General features: G+C 41.6%; 1 protein-coding gene across 4 annotated transcripts in view; it reads left to right on the top strand.

The window, feature by feature from the left end:
- Positions 1 to 17843, top strand: part of HIVEP2 (HIVEP zinc finger 2) — a 138768-nt gene that overhangs the window by 80608 nt on the left and 40317 nt on the right. For all 4 annotated transcript variants that reach the window (XM_009571095.2, XM_054064070.1, XM_054064072.1 and 1 more), the window contains one exon: positions 5658 to 5755. The gene's annotated coding sequence lies outside the window, so the exon portion shown is untranslated. The remainder of the gene's footprint in view (positions 1 to 5657; positions 5756 to 17843) is intronic.

Genomic DNA, 17843 nt, shown 5'->3' with positions numbered 1-17843 from the left:
TGGTTGATTTTAATGAAGTGAACTAGCTATGTGTAAAGTAAACAAACAGAGTTCACAGGTGATGTTCCAAAAGTCATTTGACATGATAGGTCTTTTTAGGTAAATTTTGTTCTGATTCCTAACCTTCTGCAGAGCCCGAAGGACAATAACACAAGCTCCACTAAACAAACATATAATAAATACTACTATTTTTATTAATATAATATGTATACATAAGCACATGTCCATGCACACACATGCATATATACACACATGTATGTATGCATATAAATTCACACATGTATAAATTTCAACAAATTAAAATTTTACAAATATTTCTTGGTGCTCTTTGCGCCCAGATCTGCCACACGGTGGTAGCATGCAGGATACCAAAATGAAGAAAAGCTGTAAATAAACAAAATTTAAATGGGCTATTACACAGCTATTGAGAAAAATATGGAAAACAACAAAAGCATAAATACTGAAAAATAAATTAGGCCTCAGATGTCTTTATCTTTTAGTAATGAAGATGAAAATGTTTACAGCATACAGACATTTGAATAAAAAAATAAATTATACCCCTTAAACTTTGAAGGTAGTTTGAGATTTGATCCATTAATTTAATCAAACTGTTTGCAGAAAAACTTATTTCTGCAATATCAGGAGATGCCAGAATGACCTGGAATTATGAGAGCAAAGGTAGAGGCACTGTAAGTATTTTAATTCATCTATTCATAGAAGCTTGGTGTGACACGTTAAGAACATCAGAAAAGTAATGGGAATAATTTTCTTCCACTTTTTCCAAATCTGATTGCATACGGCATGATTGCATTTGATCAGGACATGAATGTCATTTCTTGGATGATTTTGTTCTGCCACTGATCATATGGAGTCAATTTAAAGTATGACAATGCTTTTACCTTCCTCAAGTAGGAAGACATTTTTGCTTCTAGTCTTAGCTGCTGTAGCAATCAAACTGTGTGTATAATAAATTGCGCTTTGTTTAGAGAGCGATAACTGTAAAATATTGCCCATTCAGAGAAAAAGTACTGAGATTGAGATTGATGCCTAGAGCTTAATGCATCGTAGCTGCAATCAAGCAAATTTTAGACTTTTTACTTCTCCCATAATAGACCATAATTCACAGAGTTCTCCAGACTTTCTGTGTTTGAAAAGGAGAAAGGGGGCAAAGGGAACATTAGAAAATCCACACAGACTGGATTCACAGTCCTTCAATACCACAGTACAGAATTTTGAGTTGTCAATTCGCTGTATTTAGTAAAAATCCCCACATATAGAGGGAGATTTGCATATAACCTTGCTGCTTTGAGTTACCAGCCATGAATTTAGGACCTTGGGTGATATGCTACTGTGTTGGCTGGCTTTTCTTTGGTACGAATTATCCTATAAAGTCCTGGAACCTGGCTGCAATTTTAATGGCCCACTGGCTTTTTTATAGGCTTAGTCAAACTGAGGCTTTGGGTGAATTGCCAAAGCATGGTAAGGGACAGTCTGTGCTGGAATGCTATCTGCTACAACTCAGTTAAGGAGTAACATGGGCATGGCTTTATTTGCCCTTTGCGCTTGGGGAAATTTCACTCATCTATTGTGCTGTTTCAAAACCTTTGAATAATTAGCAGTAAAATAAATATTATCCAGTTGCTTTCCTTAAACTTTAGCTTCTGATTAAAATACACATGAGTCTTCTGTGGTCTTTTTATCTCATAAAGGACATGGCCGTCTCCCTGTCATCTCCCTACACCCATCTCCTAATACACAGAGTGTTGGTGTAACAGATATATGAGAAGTAGTGTGAAACAAAGTCCTTGTTCTTGTTGGTCCACAAAACACATTTAATCCTTATGGTCAGATGATGTCGATGCCTACTGCTACATTTTTGTTTCACCACTGAAGAAGGTGTAATTTTATGATTACAAAATGATTAGGGGAGTTGCCAAGAGAGAAGCTGGCAGTCTTTCAGAAGCAGACGGTGTAAGAGACATTATCAGAGCACTTCTGCCTGTGCTTCCAGGTCCCAAAAAAGACTGATCCCCAGGTGTCTGAGATACAAAGTTCAAACTGGAAAAAAACCTTCCAAAAACTAAGACACGCCATGCTTCTCATATTGTCATTTCCTTTCTGATATGCTTGCTTAATCTTAAGTCTCCATGGCTGGCAAATAACTGCAGCAGATTAGGGGAGTCATGACCAGGTATGACCAAATACTGGTGGTTGCACTGCTGTCTGTCTTTGGTGGGCAGTTGTTAAAGTCATGCTCGTTCACTTTTGCAGCCAAAGAAGCAGGGATTACACAAGTTTTTATTAATACCATGATAATAAATTAGAAGTTCCAGATTTTAGTATCATAACAATGCCTCTGGGAGCTTTAATTGGGAAGTAGAATACTGTTTGATGACACATGCATTATCTGGGCTTGTCAGGGACTTTGCAGGTTGGCTGTTCCCTCAGACCACGTCCTGCTTGCTAATGCCAGCGCTTCTGAAAGATGGGAGATTAGTAAGGATATGCAGTAGTACTGCCTAGACACAATCTTACTGTTCATAACCAGATCTTGCTTTGGATAATATTTTACCTAATTGTAAGTAATGATTAAGCTTCTTAAAGACTCAGAAACTGATCCAGCCCTCACTGAAATCAGAGAGAGTCTTTCACACTTTTGGAGGCTAAAGTATCCTTTGAGGAATGCTGTTGAAGACAGTGAGGTTACCACAATGAGGGGGAAGATTCTGGCTCCCATCGGTTAAGAGCTAAAAAAGAAATTAGGGAAAACACAATATAGTGTTCCTTGTGAATTTCAATTTAAATAGTCTTTTTGAAGCTGGAGTAGCAGCAGTGGAACTTTGTTTCATAAATTGTCTTTCACTTATGGCTTCATGTTTTTTCATGAAAGTCCCCTCTGCTCCTGCCAGGGTGCTATTGAGAGGATTTAGTGTAAATGACAATAAAGACCCTTATCTTTGGGTTACGGATTAGATAAATGGATTCACAATGCACATTAATTAAAAATAACTATGTAAATGTAGCCAGCATTGTACCTGGCAAAATAAAGCCAGGTAGGCCTGTGAAAGCACAGGGTGACCTGCCTGGGGGCTGGAAGGTATCCATGCCACATCAGTCCAGACCACCCTCTATGTCCTACTGAAGGATAAGGTGATAAGGACTCATGACCTCTGTATTGCTTTGCTTTGTTGTTTGACTGGAACTTTTCTGGGGCCAGCTGTAAAAAGAGCAACCGAAATAAATACTGGCCTTGCTAAAAACAAAGTTTTTGCCCTTGAATCCAGTCATGCCAAGATTTAACCTACAGGATAAAACCACATTGGGCTCTGTCTGTTTGAAGGTTCAAAAGGGTTTCCTGGCTCTGCATCCATACAATTTCCTAGAAAGTTGTATATTAATGTGATAAACTGTCAGAGTCTGGAGCCAAAGCATATATTATGCTCTTCTTTGCCTGTACAGACCACAGTTGACGTTGCTGGTCAGTAACACGTTATCTTTTGCTATTTGTTTTTGTTGCTGATAGCAAACATTGCAGAGAAGAAAGCATGAGTATATGCCTTTTATTACTAACCAGTTCCAGGCCTGTTTTACCCTTAAGAGTTTGGCACCCTATATTCACCAGCTCAGATCCACACTCCACTAGAGGTAGAAATGCTGTGCATCGCACACCCCATGGTGGACTGGCTTTGCCCTTTGTATGGGGCAGTGTGGGCCACTGTTGCATTCACTGGAAGCAGAGGGAGGTTTGCTGTTGGTTTGGTGCCAGTATGTTGCCTTGAGGGGGAGGTACCTTCTCCTGTTAAGTGACCTGACTGTCCCGAGAAAGTGGCAAGCCAGGGCTCAGCATCATGACCAGGGCAAAGAGCAGGAGAAGGGTGACAAGAGCTACGCTTCTCACTTGGGACCCAGTGCTTCCTGGGGTGCTTCCCTGTCTGGGAACACATCCATCCTGGGCAGTCCACGCTTATCGCCCCTCCTTGTCGTGTCACCCTGGGTAGCATCTCACTGATGGGTGTTCAAGAACCATAGAATCATAGAATCACAATGTTGGAAAAGACCTCTTGGATCATCGAGTCCAACCATTCCTATCAACCACTAAACCATGTCCCTGAGCACCTCGTCTACCCGTCTTTTAAATACCTCCAGGGATGGTGACTCAACCCCCTCCCTCGGCAGCCTCTGCCAGTGCCTGATGACGCTTTCTGTGAAAAAGTTTTTTCTGATGTCCAGCCTGAACCTCCCCTGGTGCAGCTTGAGGCCATTCCCCCTTGTCCTGTCCCCTGTCACTTGGGAGAAGAGGCCAGCACCCTCCTCTCTGCAACCTCCTTTCAGGTAGTTGAAGAGAGCAATAAGGTCTCCCCTCAGCCTCCTCTTCTCCAGGCTAAATAACCCCAGCTCTCTCAGCCGCTCCTCATAATATTTTTTCTCTAGCCCCTCCACCAGCTTCGTTGCTCTTCTCTGGACACGCTCCAGAGCCTCAACATCTTCTTGTAGTGAGGGGCCCAGAACTAAACACAGTATTCGAGGTGCAGTCTCACCAGTGCTGAGTACAGGGCCACACAGGAAACACAGGGAAGCCTGAAAGAAAATGTCTTGGGCTAAATGCGCACTGTGATTATCTGTGTATTCACAACAGTCTTTAGCAAAATCAGAATAGCCAGGCCTGTTATGTATGTGGTCACTAGAAGGTCATTGAAAGTTTGTGGTCTTGGTATTAATGAGACAGGCATTTCAGTCAGCTCTATTATGTGCAAATTAGATATGAGCCTCCAGTTCCTGGTGCATTGACTCTATGCCCTGATTACGGGTAACCTCCATGTATTCAATAGCCCCCTCCCTGCAGGTGTAAATGGGGCAGCCTGTAGCTGTCTAATGTGTCTAACACATTACCGAACACACCTCCCAGTGGTCTGTGCTTTGGACTCACAGATATACATACATTCCTGCATACACATAGACAGCAGGTATTTGGTATACAGAATTGCCTTCTTAATGCTTTTTTCCCAGGGTACCATCACATGTAAAGAGAGGTGTAAGGTTTATGAGTGATTTTCACAGTGTACATTAATAACTTATTTTCTAAGACAGAGTGGCATCATACAGAAAGGGAATTTTTAGAGGTAATACCATTTTTAAAGCACAGTGCTAGACGGCAAAGCCACAGAATGAAAGACACTTGCACTGCTCTGATTGCAGGATAATATTGCAGGAAAATATTCACATTTATGTGTTCTTAAATTCTTGCTTGGCTATGATCTTTTCAATATTAGGCAGAGAAACTGGAACTGCAAGTGCTAAACATACATTACAATGGCACTTCCATGCTTTGTGTGTTTACATTGCTTGTTGTATATATCATGTTTGAAAATACATTATTTTATGTATCATTTGGGTTTGTTTTCACCTTCGAATATATTCAGTTCACATGCATACTAGCCCACATCAAGCTGGAAACCCTATGGTAGCTACTTAGTGCTGGTGCCCCGTTGCTCCGAGGGAAAATGACCCAAGTAGCAAGAAGGACTGTGACTGAATCTCTGAAGTTTTTACATGTATTGATGTAGCAAATGCCATAATGCTGATTAGGTTATAAAACCAAACAGCAGGTTGACTCAACCACAATCCTTAAAAATCTTTCATATTTGTTTTCCAAATAGGTGGAGGAGAGAGTCAACAGCCATATTTGCTGGAGCAGTGAACCAAATTGCCTTGACTGCAACCATTACTCACTTGCACCTTTGATGGCAACCACCAGGTAGGAGAGCAAAGAAACAATGGGTCTGAATGAACTGAGAGAGCAAGGTCAGGTGAATAGTTTTTCATTCTCAGAAGGCTTCACGTGGAAGCATTTAAATGCTGATTACATGTCCTTCTATTACAACTGAAATCAGCTCTTACTGGAATCAGAAGCATTTCCCTTGAAGCAGGTTATGTTTTTATTCATTTGGAAGTGCTGTCTTTGCTTTGTCCGCATATGTGGTTTGCCCCTTATCCTTCTCTATGCAGTTCTTGCATCAAGTGTCCAGGCAGCATACTTTTTTGAACTAAATGAACAGAAAAATGTACGTGTAAAAATACAAGAAGAAATGGTGGGTGAGGTTTTGCTATCTGGAATGGGGATTTTTTTTCATTTGAATTTGTCCTAAACTATAAGTTGGTGATTTCTGTTTGATCATCTTTCCATGCCAAATGCAACATTGACAGTACTGTTCATGGTTTGTTTTTAACTCTGGATCTTGAACACTTGGGCACTTATGAACTGCAGTTATGAAAATACTGACACTATAGTATCATGATACTGAAGCTACCTTAGCGTTAGTGGATCCCAAACAGCACTCTTACTATGGCATCAGATAGTTCAGAAGCCAGTTTATCTTGTCAAGAAAAAGTCCATTTTTAGCTACTTGTTGCAGCTCCATGTTTATTTGTGTTGGTAGTCACAGGTTAGACAGGTTTCACCTTGACTTTTTCTCAAAAAATGTGCCTGCGTGCAGTAAAGACAGTTACTTTTGTTGCTGTAGGAGACCAGAGGCGCTGAGAAGCTCCTCTTTTCTAATGTATGTATGGGCACATCCTTGATTCTGAGCATTGTTAGCCCTCAGAATTTAATGAGATTGGATTGAATAGTGAAAAGTTAAGAAAAAGTTTGGTGCTTCTCATTGGCCTTCTATTTTTTTATTACTTATCCAATATTTATCTGCAACTGTAGGAACTAGGTATATAGGGAAGTCACTGGAAAGTCTCATGTGATACCGTGACCACAGGAGGAGGTGTTCAAACTAAGTACAGGGCATATTTTGAGATCACCCTCCCAGTGGTGTAGGGTGTATGTTTCATTCTATATATGAATTGAAGGAAAGAATGGAGGGAATTAAATTGAGGTGGGCTATTCCTTGAATGTTCGCTCAAACTCGGTGGTGGTATCAAATATTCTACAGTCCATGATGGTCCTATATGGCATATCTCTTAGCATATATCCCTCTCCAAGTCCCTGCAATGGAAATTGTGTCTATCTGTGTTGCACTCTTTCTCCTCTGCAGTCTCTGAAAGCTAATCAAGATCTTTCCATGCAGCCTGGGATCAGGGCTGGTTGGGCGGGAGGGATGCAAACGCATGGCTGTCAGCAGTGGTGTTACCAACGAACATGTTGACAGAAAAGAAGGCATCATCTCTGCCAGAGGTCCTGTGGAATTTACATTGAAAGTTCAGCAGGAAAACAAACTGTCCTCATGCACCCCTGAGTTTGGGAAGCATTAACAGTGTGAGAAATTTATATAAAGGAGTAATGGAATACTCCTGCAGTATAGAAACCCAGCCACCAGGCAGGATTTGAGTGGAAAACTGAGAACTTTGGTACATAAGAGCGTGGTAGCCATCCTCTGAATGGGGTTTTAGCATAAATTTTTCAGGTTTCATTAGGAGGTAGCTTAATGGTACTTCTGTGCATTGGCCCCTCATTGCTGTAGCTCTCTTGTACGTTGAGAACTCTTCTTGATCATGTGTCAGCCGAATAATGGTACATTTTACTTTATTTTGTTTGGAACAATTGAATTTTAGGATAGATACTCTCAATTAGTGTATTCAGACCCATGTTATTTTAGCTATGATAGCGTGTACTGCTGCCTTGTGTGCTAAGGTTATTATGGCAAACACTTAATACTGGTAAGGTAGTAAATACACTGTGTGAGCTAATAAAAGGCTCCCAGTAAGAAACTGAACCCAAACAGGTGAAAGCTTGCAGTCTTATCCAACTTCTAGATACAGAGTGATAGGAAGGCACAGTTTCTCTGAAGGCAGGAGAAATGCAATGCTGACAGATCAGCAGTTCCAGGCGCCCTGCAGGGAATTATTCTTGCAGCAGAGTGAGATTGCACAAGCTGTAGTGTGGAGAACTAGCTGCTTTCTTTTGGCCGAGAATCCTTTGATGATGCTGGTCCCAATTCTCAACTGCCTGAAACCTTTTGCTATTTATACCTGGGTAAAATGAATGCCGAGCGAGCATAAAATGCCACTGCTCTAGTGCTAAAGGAGCTGTTATCCACTTTGCCCAAATAGAAATGACTGTGCAAAGGGTGAAGCAAATTTAGGGTCTCTCTGTTTGTTATGACATTGTCACTAGGTCCTAGTGCTCATTGCTGGCGATGTGAACAGGAGATGACTGTGTCTTCGTGGAGGTTTGAGCTCAAGATGTGCAAACTCATGGGGAAGCAAGAACACTCATTTCTTGTCCCGCTATTAGTCAGAGGGAAGAAAAACATGTTTCTTCCACGTCCAGGAGGTGGCTGAGCAGGGTGGTGGGATACCAAAGCCATTTACTAGCTCTCTGAGAGCCTGGGGTGGGAAGAGTAAGCCTCAAAAACATCCGGAGGTGACAGAAACAGGCGCTGTGACTTCGAGTCTCCCGGTTCCTGCGTACAAAAAGCTGTCACGGGTGTCCTTCCCTGCGTGGTGGGACTGCTGGGCGGCCCTTGCCGCGGGCTGATGTGGAAGGAAAAATCCCTGCGTCTGCCGCAGCTGCCGCCTGCCAGCCCTTGTCCCCTTGGGAAGCTATGACACCCTTCTGCTGGTGAGGAGGTGCAGTATTTCTCTTCTGGTTCTGTATATTTCAGAACCCGCACCCAAAAATTAAAATCAGGGCTTGGTTAATGTCATCTAACAACTTAGCTTCATTTTTTTCTCTCCTTGCACGATATGTGCTTTGCATGTCTCCCGTGCAGCCACAGATGGCTATATGATAGCTGGCAGCGCATTAACATGCCATATATTGGAAGGACATGATCCTTGAAATCCTCTGGCACTGCAAGCAACTGCTTTCAAACTAGAACAGAGACAGATAAGGGTATCGTGAAGGAGAAATTCGGCATTGAGTAAAATTGAATCCTTAAAAAAGCTGGATACTTTTGGCATTATTTCATATCTTGTAAATAGAACCCATATATATTAATGCATCTTTTAAGTAGAATATGATGTACTTAAATTTATGCTGTCTAAGCAGATATCTTGGTAGAGTGATTTAAAAGCAGGTCTTTTTTTTTGTAGCCGTCACTGCACCAATTCAATCACAGTGCTGGCTGGTGTTAGGCATTCTGGGCCAGGATCTGGCAGCTGCACCTGTGTTTGCTGAGGGCAGTGAACATGTTTAGGAGTTGACCTAGCACAGGGTGAGGTTATCAGTGGTTGGCTCCTGTGAGCAGAGCTGCACATGGATTGTTTGCTGCAGTGCGCACTGCTGTGGAAGGGACCCATTTAAAAAGAAAGAAATGAAAATAGTTTTGAATTACAGGCAACAGGAAGGATTCTTTCTCTGTAATACCTAGATAAACCTGTATTTATGTGGCTGTATAAGTTCTGCAAGGAACCTAACTTTTGTTATCAGTAGGGTGTGATAACAGTATCGACACTGAACCACACTTGATAGGATTCATTTTATATAATTTCAAATGCATGTATGTACCTATTTGCATGTACGTTTCCATCTAAGAATATCCTAAGGTTACATATTCAAGGCTTACAGCTTCAATGAAGACATTGAGTGAACAATTGCAATTTTAAATCTGCCAGGGATGTATATGCAGAATTATTGTGATGTGCCATGCCATAGTACTTTTAAATTAAATATTGCAAGATAGAAGCAAGAAAATGTAGCACTTGACAGACTTTATACATAATCCTTTGAGCCTTGCTTTTTGTTGCTGTGTTGTTAACAGAAATTAGAAGAATTTACATTTTAGAAAAATTACATAATATCCAGTGCCCTGTGCAAATCCCTGTGAGTGGAGTCTCTTGCTCACTGATGCTTTGCTAAAAAGTTATGAGACTGCAAAGCTTCAGCCAGCTGGGAATCTCAGATCTACACTAGCAGTTATCTCCAGATGGCTGCACTCTTATTTTGTACCAAGCCTTCTAGCATCTCAGTGGTTGCATGTTTGGAATGATGATGTATACTGTTCCACTTGTTTTTGCCAGAAAATGTACAGGGCATTGTATGATAAGTTTTGACACGTGGTGTAGCTCAAAGAAGAGGTAGGAGAGAGTAACGTGGGGAGAGAAAAGGGGAAAGAAAAAAGCAGAACAGGAGAGGAAAGGAGTAACAAAATGCAGCACGAAGAGTTTATGTGAGCGTAATGAATTCAGTCTGACTGGCAAATACAGTTCGACTGCAAGTTGTGAATTTCATTGAATTTGATCCAAAAAAGACACAGCTGAGCAATCTGCAGGAAGCAATCTTTTCCTAGAAGTATGCTGTTCCAAACTGTGCAAATTCTTCCACTGGTCATAAAATGTCTGTGCACCACTGAACCTCTGTAATCACATACTTTTGAAGAGAAAGTAGCATGTTGAGACAGTCAGCTAAAGTATAACAAAAAATATCACTGAATGTAGAATTTTGAAAGAAGAAAACCTGTATAATTTGAACTTGGCCAATGAAGTCCTAGTGATATGGACAGTTAATCATTTCTGGTGCAGCTGTTTCCTGACATTTCTGCAAAATGTTGTGGAAAAATTAATGAAGATTCGTTCAGTAATGGTTTCAAGCTTGGCTAGTGGAAAATATGACAGTATTTCCATCGTCGATTAAGAACAAGCAAGGCGCTTTTTTTTCCGTAGGGGAAGTGGTATGCAGTTCGTACTGCACAGGAAACTGTAGACTTGAGAGCAGCTGTGTGATAGTAACAGGTATGCAGAGAATATGGAGAAAAGCCTGGGCCCTCTTCTCTTATCACATGTTTCAGTGTAGTAGAGTTAGCTCTGTTATATACTGGAGAAGACAGCTTACACTATCTAGCACATGGGGTATTACTTCGAGCGTCCGACTCTGAAAATAAATGCCCTTCTTGCCACTTAAATAACAAAGCTTATATTGTGATTGTATTTTATTACTGTGATGTCCCAAAAGAATAATTCCTTTAGCTGGAGAGATGCAGGATTATTTTAACTGATCTTTGAAATTCAAACTGCAAGCCGCATGATCTCGCCATGTATGATTTTCATAGCCACGCAGCACGCCTTGGTGAGCACGTGTGGTGGCTGTGCTCTGTGGGTGCAGAGCAGCAGTAACCCTGCTGTAAGTGGCTACCCACTTTGTGGTTAGAGGTAGAGGGGGAATCATTGGCTTCTCATGCAGTACAGACATGGCATGTGCATGTATGTGAACTTGGTATCATGTGTGCATACAGAGTGTTGCAGATAGCAAAGAAAGCTCGTGGTGTAGAAACATGAGCACGGCCAGGGGGTGCATTCCCATCGCAGATCAGTATAGCTGAAGGTCACTGTAGCAGCTGAGCAGTGGCCTTTGTCCACTCCTTCACCTCGTAGCCTGCAGCGCCTGGCGGGCAGCCAGCTGCCAACAGACTCCTCAGTGGCACCTTGGGGCTTCTGCTCCTGCCACAGCTCTGCTATGCTTCAGCTCTTGGTTTGGGGAATGCTGGATCTGCTCTGCTGTTGGATAGGCTGTATGGGACAGAAGGTAGCTGGGAAAGAGGCAAACATCTGCTCTTAAAGAGTAAGTTGTGGAGACCAGTCCTGTCCAGTCAGTAGAATTAACTACATTTTATTTTGTGTTTAAAATGCATTAGTGTGAAAATACAGGGCTGGTGCAAAATATTGTAAATCCCTGCAAATATTTAGGTAAACAGTTGAGGTGCTCAGTGCTTTTCTGTGAGGGGCTGTACAAGCCTGCCTATTCCAATAGCTTTTTACTTCCTCTGATTTTCTGAGATACTTTGAGCCCTGCCATAAATAGGATTTCTAGCCTGTTTACACAGCATGATGATTCATGCTGAAGTGGTTGATAGACACGAGATGCATTAAAATGAATGCTTTACACTTCTTTAGTATCACCCTGTAAAGGAGATGCTTACTCGGTGCTCCCCCTGCAAATTTAGAAGACCCTTAGCAAGTTGAATAAAATGTTTTCCTTACTTTCTCTAATGTTAGTTGTGGAGTATGTAGTTCTTATTGACAAGTTTAAGGCAGTGTAAAACGGTGGAGTTAGATCACATAAAAGTTAGCTTGAAGTTCTCTCTCCGTGGTGCAGTCTGCTATGAGGAGCTCCATTTAAGACTTTCCCAAGCCTGCTATCCCTAGTGCAGGTAAACCTGTTGCTGAAGTCAATGACAGCTTTACCAGTGTCAGAGCATTAGGGACAGCAAATCTTGATTTGGGACATGAAAAGATTAATCCTGCAACCATCTCATCTGTAGCCACATGCATACTACTGCTGCAGTCAAATACTGTCATACCTGTGGTGGGACCTTCAGTGTGCTGCACAGTGTGCATGGGAGTAAGGGAAAGATGAGAGCTCTGCTCTTGCACTTTATCTGATGTGGGAAATCTGAGGGCACTGGGTCAGACATGAGCTGCTTTTAAACTTCTTACCATGAGGGCTGTGCCTACAGCGGCTTAGGAATTTCCCTTAAAAACAATTTGTCAATCAAAAGCGGAATTTCCACAAGAACAAGTTTTCCACTGGAAAATCTCCATATTGCTATTTTTATTTTTTTTGTTTTGTTTTCGCATGGAAATCTTTGTGTTAAATACTTGCCTTTAAGTCACCTTACACCGTGAAGAAGATCTTCAGTTAGCTGAACTGAGCTAAAATGGTTTTGGCTGCCTGTTATTCCCTTTTGTCTCATGATGAATGGCACTGCAAAAAACTTTACGCTTAGGAAGTTCCTATGAACAGGTCAACTTGACAGTCCTCCATGTCCCACAGTGTATTGTAGTCACCCTTGTGAGAAAGTCTACTGAAAAAATAATGTCATAGTGAAACAGAATCTACAATAGAGGCTGAAAACTCTGGGAAACCAGAGGATCCTTGGACATTTGTGAGCTTATATCTTTAGTGTTCAAACTTGATTTTCCAAATCTTTGTGTATTTTTTACTGCTGATTTAAAACATCTATGGGAGTTGTAAAATGCTTGCATTCCATTTGAGATTAATGGGGAATAAAAAGTAAGTACATTTAAGTGATTGTAAAATTGGCTAAGGTCATACGCTCAAAGTGAAGGACTCCCACACGTCTTGCTTTATTGACTGCCCTAACTGTACCCATGAAAGGCAGATGGGTAACGGCTGGGATGTTACTGTAGGTGACTGGACACCTGGTGCTAAGCATATGGGAAGGGGAAGGAATGCTGCTGACACCAAGGTGTTCATTGTATCAGACAGTGACCTCTTATGGATGAGTGTTAAAAAAGAATGAATGCACATACCACTTCTGCTTTTTAAAGTAACAGTTTGAATAGTTCACCAAGATATGTAGTAGGTGCTGTGTTCTTATGGTACCATGTCTCCAGACTTTTTTTTGTCTTGCTATCCCTCATTTGTTCTTCACCATCCTCTTCTCATTTAGACATGAAGCCAGTTCTACTTAAAGCACTAAACCTTTGGCTGTATTGCATGGTGACCAGCTGGCAGATTTCATGATAGTGGCTGGTGACATGCACAGAGCACTAGCCCCCGCTGTCTCTGAGGGAAAGGTCCCCCAGAAGGAAGTGGGCTGTACCAGAAAGCACAGTGCATGACAGCCACTGCATCAGAGGAAGCTCAGTATTTACATGAGGGTGAAGTCTGGTGCAAATTTCTTCACCTCATGCATACAGGAAGCAGCATGGCAGATGTCTCACTTGCCTTCAGGCAGCCTCCTCGGTGCTTCTCAGAAAGGCACGGGAGTTGTGGTTAAATATTACAGTCTAACCTTTTACTTGCTCACAGATCGAACAGGAACTAAGTAACTTTAAACCATTAACTCCATTTTAAGTATCTCTTCCATGGGACAAAGAGCAATTGACTCTCAATCATGTTATATCTTCCAAATGAATGACTTAAAGTGAAAAACCCAGGCTACCCTTATCTACAGTAGAGCATGATGTCAGTGCCTCTAGTGAAACAGATAAATGCCAAAGTGTTCCTCTGTCCCTCATTCTGCCACTGCCACTGTCACTCTTTATTTCCCTCTCTCTCTTACTCTGTCATTGATTTGTTTTGGCCATTATAATTTTCACAGAGTAGCCTGAATCAGTTTTCTGAATGCTGACTACTTCTTGCTTCTGGGAGGATGGGAGCAATGGCTTATGAAGAACTTGCTTGACTATGAACTCCGGAGGGCTTTTTGAGAGCTACCTTAGGCATTATCCCCACTAGCATCCCCATTCTCACCAGAGGCTGCTAGGACCCCTCCTGGCCCCCAATCCTTCTGCTTCCCCACTGACAAAGATAACATATGAACTGAAGGAAGAGGCAACACACAAGCAGTGGTCATTTATTCTTTATTTTAATGTATTAAAAAATTGCCTTTAGGGGATACTAACATAACTCACTGGCATTTGAGGGAACACCAAATAGACTTTCCATGCTAACAGCAAAGACTTAATTGTGCCTGAGAAGCTGTACAGTTTCAACTATAACACAGTGTGACACTACTATTTCCACCTGTGTACTGTCCTTTGAGGAAAAAAATACAAGCCCATCTTACTTTTAATCCTCTATACTAAAAGAGAAGATGTTCTCCAGTTATAACTAAAACTAGGGTTTTCAATCACTTGTTAGAATGTAAAGACTGAGTGAAGGAGAGATCATGGCAATTATTCTGACCATTTGAGAAGATTGGCAAAACCTACATTGGTGACAATCAGTTGTATTTCATAGTTGCATTGCAAAAACTACCAACAACCTCAGTTCTAAATTTAACATAGGCAGAAATTTCTCTGTTTAGTGTGTCCTAAAATTATCCAGCACAGAAATATTTTGGGGAAGTGTAAAAATTAATGCTCAACTTTTTAAAAGGCAGCTTAAAGGTGTTGTGGAAGTATTAAATAAATGACATCTCTGTAACAATTTTACCAAATGTAGAGAAGAGTCATACACTTCATATCCTTCTTGTAAGATTCTTGGAGAAAATACTCCCACTCAGATAGAAATTCACTGTAAACAACTCTCTTGCTGTTAGAGTTGATATACTTTTGAGGATGCAGTGGCTCTTAGAAGGAGCGGAGTGCATTGTGCAATAATGTGACCTTATGTTGCATAGACACTTCCAGTTTTGGAATGTGAAATGTCTGAAACTGGGAGTGGGTGGACAAGAGGTGGAGCCAGCCAGGAGCCTGGGTGGCTGCGTTTCTGAGAAACTCTCTTCTGCTGGTGACTACTGCTAATTTGCCAGGCGTATGGCTAAAGTCCTGAATAGTGCTAAGTCAAACCACTGAACAACGAGTCACAAATGGACATGGAGCTATAGGGTGATATTTTGGAAGTTAAATGTGTAAAACTTAGTTGAAAACAAGGCTGAATTCTTTCAGACCCGAAACCACAGCCTCCCAAAATGCGTCAGAGACTCTTGATGCTGCAGCGAGGTCAGCTTCCCTCCCCCCCAACCTGTGAGTCAGGACAACTCTATTAAAGGAAGCTTTTATTGGAAGCTGTCAATAGAGAGGTAGACAACATGATGAGGACACAGTGGGAAAGAGTTTGGATCCTGAGCCTGCATAATTGGGCATCAACAGGTAGAAGACCATTTTTCTGGAGAATGGAGGGATACTGAGGAAAAAGTAGCATTTGAGCAAGAGGTAGGTTTGCCTCATTTCGCCTTCTCTCTAGTTAAAACTAGGATTCAGTGTCCACTCAAGCTGATGTGGTATCCATTTCTCAAGGGGGACAAAGGCTGTGTCTGTTGTTGGCTTGATGCCTTTAGTGCTGGTACACAGTTCCTTCTGTGTCTACTTTTGCTGATAATCACAGAAAAATAGTCTTAGAGCAGCTCAGTTCATTGTAGAGAGAAAAAGAAAACCAAGGAAGAAACTAAGTATTGGACGGGTGGGGGTTTCAATGGTGTGATGTTGATTTTCAGGCAATGCAATCTCTTTTTGAAATCAAAGCTTTCTGTGGGATAGTCATTCGCTTACTCTTTCCTTTGCTATAAATCCAGACCTGCTTATGGGTGGATCAACACTACTGGGACTTAAAAGTGTCCATCAACAATGCTGTCCCATTTATGCTAGCATTCCTTTAACTTTTTCCTTGTTGTTTGGTATTGCTGTCATTACCTGAACTGCTATAGCTGTGTTAGCATAGATGAAATTCCTGTAACAAGAGCATTTTAGCAACTAGGACCTGTGGGTTTAGATGTGCTCTCCTTTGAACACTGGCAGGTGCTCTGTGCTTCCTGAACTCACTGTTGCTGCCACTGGAGAAGAAATATCTTGCAACTGCTTTGTAATTAAAAAGATACCTCTAGAAATAATTTACAGTGTCAGTACTTCTGTTTTTTTCTATGTGAGATTGCTAGCAGAAAGCAAGAGATCCTGGAAACGAGCTGTAGTTGTTCAATACATGACCTATCGGAAAAGAAGGTTTTGGTTTCCAATCCTGAAAAGCACCTTGGAAGAAGAGGAGAGTGTGGTGCTGGCTATGCAAAGAGCTGACCTCACTAAGCACTCAGCAAGCTGTAACTTGACTGATTTTCCTGACAGCATCCCATGTGGAGTTTACGACTGTCTTGAAGGCTTCTGTTGTACTGGTTTGATATGCTTTCTGTTTTACTGACAGAACATTTCTAAGAACTTTCGCACAAGCTGATTCAAACTTCATAAAAAGGGAGGAGGAGGGAAGTTACTCTTCTTTGCACCTTAATTTTCATGTCAATGTTAAGATTTGGATTTGTATCCATGGATAGTGTATTTTATAAGCAACTTCAACAGCGCTTTGTTCCTGGAGGTGTAAGTAACCTTTTCTTTAAAAAACAAAAACCAACTGGATGCACTTCCGGTGTCCCTCTGACTGCCAACCATTCATTAGAAAACATGCAGGCAAATGGACGTCTTTATGCGGATATGTCTGAGCCCCTATGTGGATGTATTCATGCGTCTAGTTTGAGTTGGAGAAAATAAGCTGCTTTTGATAGGCTTGCTGAGGCAGGTATCTGCCTGAATTGAAATTTATATTTGCCATTCAGAAAGCATTCAATCTAAAGACGCTTGTGAAGGAAAAACAAACGGAAATACGTGTCCTTAAAGCACAAATCAAGGCAATGGTTGAGCTGTATGATGAGGAACGGAGAGGGTGCAAGGACAAAACTGAGCACAACAGAGTGAGTTCCCAGAAGGGGCGCAAAACTGCATGTGGAGGCCACTGCAACAGGCAAAGGGAGCTCCTGGATATCTCAGCAGGACTGGCTGCCACATTCCCCTTTGGTGTGATTCGGTAAATCATTTTCCCATTGGACAAGATGGAGGTATACTTCGTTTGCCATCTGCCTGGTCACCTGCTGTCCAAACCTGCTGTGAGAAGCCAATGGGATGCATGGCTGCCTTTGACCTCTGTTGGCCTTCCTCTGCCCTTTGCACTTTCTGGCAAGGTCCTGGTGCAGTCAAACTGCAGCACAGCAGAATTACTGCCAGTATATTCCAGATGTCATATGAAACTTCAGTGTGGTTCACATCAGCTTTCTTCTTGTTATTTTTTCTGCTAACCAGGTTTATATAGAGTATCAAAGTCCAAATCCTATCTTAAGATTTTATTTGACATCCTTGAATAGATCAAGGAGAAGAATTAATTGTTACCCTGAAGAAAGCTATGAAGAAAGATATCAGACTGATAACTTCTTTGCTTTTAAGTTTTGCTGATTAGAAATCAGAGGCTGAATTTTGGATCAAACGTCCGTCGTGGTTTTGCAATCAAATACTCCCTGCTTGTGAAGATGCAAGCAGCAGCTTCACCAGCTTGCTCTAATGAACTGACAGCTCTTTGTTGGTGCTAGCAGAGCAATTAGACTCACTGCTAGAAGAGCTGCGTTTGTTGTGCAGTTGCATCCGAGTGATTTGGGTTATTTTACTCAAGCAGGTCT

Source organism: Cuculus canorus, chromosome 3 (genome assembly GCF_017976375.1).
Source record: "Cuculus canorus isolate bCucCan1 chromosome 3, bCucCan1.pri, whole genome shotgun sequence".
Taxonomy (NCBI): domain Eukaryota; kingdom Metazoa; phylum Chordata; class Aves; order Cuculiformes; family Cuculidae; genus Cuculus; species Cuculus canorus.
Note: the sequence above shows the minus strand (reverse complement) of the source record. Positions and strands in the feature narration are given on the sequence as shown.